The sequence below is a fragment of the Rhamphochromis longiceps genome, linkage group LG9 (assembly GCF_057381845.1).
Source record: "Rhamphochromis longiceps isolate RC_006_pf linkage group LG9, R_longiceps_female_GT1.1, whole genome shotgun sequence".
Classification (NCBI taxonomy): domain Eukaryota; kingdom Metazoa; phylum Chordata; class Actinopteri; order Cichliformes; family Cichlidae; genus Rhamphochromis; species Rhamphochromis longiceps.
This window is the reverse complement of record NC_140565.1, coordinates 5228759-5233407: the sequence shown is the minus strand read 5'-3', so window position 1 is coordinate 5233407 and position 4649 is coordinate 5228759. Positions and strand designations below refer to the sequence as shown.

At 43.5% G+C, this 4649-nt stretch overlaps 1 pseudogene; it reads right to left on the bottom strand.

Annotated features, from left to right (window-relative positions):
• Positions 1-1251: 1251 nt before the first annotated feature.
• LOC146661577 (general transcription factor II-I repeat domain-containing protein 2A-like) lies at positions 1252-2414 on the bottom strand (annotated as a pseudogene).
• Positions 2415-4649: the final 2235 nt, after the last annotated feature.

The following is a 4649-nucleotide window of genomic DNA, read 5'->3' as shown; positions in this document are numbered from 1 at the left end:
GCACTGAGCGGACAGCTCCTGAAGCAGATTGTCAGATGATTTCTTTGCATTTTGCATCAGATTATAACTTTGTTTGTAAGATTCAGATAATTATTTATTAAAAGCTAGAGATTTTAAATGAGAATAAGAAAGAAAAGTATGTCTTTGTGCCCCCCTCTCCCTGTTTATGCCCTACATGATCCCCTGGCAAAACTTTGCTAGACCCGCCCCTGCACAGTTACCAGCTGTCAGCTGCTTAGAAAAGGATCCTGGTGTTATTTGTCTCTCAGAAACAGTTCATAACTTCCCTTCAACTCATTCCTGTCACCTAAAAGGCAAACCTGTTTCTCCATCACTTATTCAGCTCTGATGATCCAGTAAGGACATCTCCTGGTTTCATCTTCATGTTTCCCTCTCACCACATATCCAAAACGACATCATGACCAGCAGCTTTACATCTGTGGCTCCAGCATTTAGGGACCAGTTGATCCAATCCAATTTTGTGAATTCAATTAATGAAGTAGTGCAGAATGAGACAATGTGTGAAGTTAAAAATGCACCTCGGCACACCCTGATCATAGATGAGAGCACAGACATAACAGTGCACAAAATGCTAGTCCTGTATATTAAATACAGGGAGGAAAATAACGTCAACCATAAAACTGTGTTTGGTGGCATCATCCAGCTGACAGCATGCACGGCTCAGGATATTGTGCAGGCAATAACTCAGTTTTACACCAAGCACGAACTAGACCAGGGGTGGGCAAACTTTTAGATTCGTGGGCCACATTGAGTTCTAACATTTGACAAAGGGGCCGGAACAGGATCAGATAGAGGGCATGCTTTGAAAACATCACCTCATTGGGGGAAAAATACACATCTTGGGATATGGAGAAAACATGTGCTTTAATTTCCAATGAAAATGAAGAAAAGCGTTACAATAAAATCTCTGACTTCGAAATGAGTCTTTAAACACTGAAAATCAAATAAATGAACATTTTTATTTTAAAGCACTGAAGGTTCTGTTATCCTTCAGGATATCACCATCACTCTCCTTCTGACTCTCTCTTTTTTTTTTTTTCTCAAAAATGGTAGGAGATGCAGATGTACTTGTCCTGTTCCTTTTATTCAATTTGTTTCCCCGGTGCCAAAAGTCAACAACGACCAGTGCAAGAACAAAACAATTGCAGCAAGTCAGTCTGTGAAGCGTTATATTTGATCTGCGCGCACTGTTCATTTTAACAATGTGCGTATCACGGAGAGACACACATTTTAATGGGAGCAGTGTTGTTGGTCTCCTTTTTTAGCCAGCGCATCAAAGTCTGGAGTTAGTTTTGTTGTGGCGATTCTCAGGATGGATCTGAGGTGTAGGTCTGTTAACTTGGATCTGTGGCTGGCTTTGTTGATGTTGATGTTCATGACGCTGAATGTCCGTTCACACACGAAGGTAGAGCCGAACAAAGCCAACATCATCTGCGCTTTTCGCCTTAGATTTGGAAACGCGGCATCATTGAGTGAAGCATAGAAGTCATTTAGTTTCAGAGAGCTGAACTTCTCTTTTAAGGCAGGGTCGGACTGAAGGTCGATGAGTTTGAGCTGAAGCTCCTCTGGAGCTGTTTCAGGGTCTTGTGACAGAGGAAAGGCCACCAATTGGAGTGACTTGTCAATTTTATTGAAATCCAAAAACCGACGGCAGAATTCTCCGTGCAGTGCATCCAGTGACTCACTGTATTTCTTTACTTTTGCTCCGGCCTCTTTCAGCGTGGCTAGTGTAGGAAAATGAGTGAATGACTTGTTCAAAATCTGCCTAGAGAATAAAGCCAGCTTGGATTTGAAGGCTTTCACGTTTGTGTGCATGTCATGCACAAACAGCTCCTTCCCCTGCAGTTTCACGTTGAGCTCATTCAAGTGTGAAAATACGTCCGTAGCAAACGCAAAGTCACACATCCAGCTGTTGTTGCTCAGCTCAGGAAATTCATCAGTCTTCCCCTGCCGCTCCAAAAACACGCCAATCTCCTCTTTGAGCTCCCACACTCGTTGAAACACTTCGCCCAAACTCAACCAGCGAACACAGGAGTGATAAAGCAGGTCCTGGTGATCCGCATCAGTTTCCTCCAGGAACGCAATGAACTGACGGTGCTGAAGTTGACGAGTTTCACCACAGGATTCACAACATGATTCAGCTGTAACACCGATTTACATAGAGATTCCTGGTGGAGGATGCAGTGGAGGAAAATGACATCCTGGTCAGGGTTTTCATCTTTCACTTTATTCTGGATTCTCCTGAGCAGGCCAACGTTTTTTCCCGTTAAATTCGGAGATCCATCTGTGGTGACGTTAACAAGCTTACTCCAGGGAAGCTTCATGTTTTCGATGGCAGCAGACACTCGTTCAAACAAGTCCTCTCCCCGTGTTTGTCCTTTCAGAGACTCCATTGTCAAAAACTCCTCCGTTATTTCAAAAGTTTTGTTGATTCCTCGGATAAAAATGAGGAGCTGAGCAGTGTCTTTGACATCGTTGCTTTCATCCAGTGCTAAAGAATAAAAAGTGAATGACTTCGCCTTTTTGTTTAATATGCTGGTGATATCTTCATCTATTAGTTCTACACGGCTAGTCACTGTCCGCCGTGATAAACTGATTTTCTCAAATTTGTCATTCGTCTCCGGGCACAAAATACAGTGGGGCAAAAAAGTATTTAGTCAGCCATCGATTGTGCAAGTTCCCCCACCTAAAATGATGACAGAGGTCAGTAATTTGCACCAGAGGTACACTTCAACTGTGAGAGACAGAATGTGAAAAAAAAATCCATGAATCCACATGGTAGGATTTGTAAAGAATTTATTCGTAAATCAGGGTGGAAAATAAGTATTTAGTCAATAACAAAAATACAACTCAATACTTTGTAACATAACCTTTGTTGGCAATAACAGAGGTCAAACGTTTACTATAGGTCTTTACCAGGTTTGCACACACAGTAGCTGGTATTTTGGCCCATTCCTCCATGCAGATCTTCTCGAGAGCAGTGATGTTTTGGGGCTGTCGCCGAGCAACACGGACTTTCAACTCCCGCCACAGATTTTCTATGGGGTTGAGGTCTGGAGACTGGCTAGGCCACTCCAGGACTTTCAAATGCTTCTTACGGAGCCACTCCTTTGTTGCCCGGGCGGTGTGTTTTGGATCATTGTCATGTTGGAAGACCCAGCCTCGTTTCATCTTCAAAGTTCTCACTGATGGAAGGAGGTTTTGGCTCAAAATCTCACGATACATGGCCCCATTCATTCTGTCCTTAACACGGATCAGTCGTCCTGTCCCCTTGGCAGAAAAACAGCCCCATAGCATGATGTTTCCACCCCCATGCTTCACAGTAGGTATGGTGTTCTTGGGATGCAACTCAGTATTCTTCTTCCTCCAAACACGACGAGTTGAGTTTATACCAAAAAGTTCTACTTTGGTTTCATCTGACCACATGACATTCTCCCAATCCTCTGCTGTATCATCCATGTGCTCTCTGGCAAACTTCAGACGGGCCTGGACATGCACTGGCTTCAGCAGCGGAACACGTCTGGCACTGCGGGATTTGATTCCCTGCCGTTGTAGTGTGTTACTAATGGTGACCTTTGTTACTTTGGTCCCAGCTCTCTGCAGGTCATTTACCAGGTCCCCCCGTGTGGTTCTGGGATCTTTGCTCACCGTTCTCATGATCATTTTGACCCCACGGGATGAGATCTTGCGTGGAGCCCCAGATCGAGGGAGATTATCAGTGGTCTTGTATGTCTTCCATTTTCTGATGATTGCTCCCACAGTTGATTTTTTCACACCAAGCTGCTTGCCTATTGTAGATTCACTCTTCCCAGTCTGGTGCAGGTCTACAATACTTTTCCTGGTGTCCTTCGAAAGCTCTTTGGTCTTGGCCATGGCAGAGTTTGGAGTCTGACTGTTTGAGGCTGTGGACAGGTGTCTTTTATACAGATGATGAGTTCAAACAGGTGCCATTCATACAGGTAACGAGTGGGGGACAGAAAAGCTTCTTACAGAAGACGTTACAGGTCTGTGAGAGCCAGAGATTTTCCTTGTTTGAGGTGACCAAATACTTATTTTCCACCCTGATTTACGAATAAATTCTTTACAAATCCTACCATGTGAATTCATGGATTTTTTTTTCACATTCTGTCTCTCACAGTTGAAGTGTACCTCTGGTGCAAATTACTGACCTCTGTCATCATTTTAAGTGGGGGAACTTGCACAATCGGTGGCTGACTAAATACTTTTTTGCCCCACTGTATCTGCTGTCTCTACCATACATTCTTTTAAAAACTCGCCCTCAGACAGTGGTTTGCTGGCCTTTGCTATTTTGAATGAAAGCATAAAACTGGCCTTGGTACTTGACTCTTGAATGGCAGTTTGACTTTGCTGAGCCTTCAAATTAGCTTCAAATTAACTTCTCAGCAGCAGCTTCCTGTTCTTTTGTTGAGAGCTTGCTAGCATAATTAGCGTGCTTTGTGGCAAAGTGACGGCTAATATTATACTGTTTAAAAACCGCCACAGTTTCTTGGCATATCAGGCAAAAAGCAGATGATCGGTGTTCAGTGAAAACATATTTAGTTGTCCACTCCTTTTTGAACACTCAACATTCGCTGTCCACTTTCCTTTTCTTGGGTACGCTCATCTTC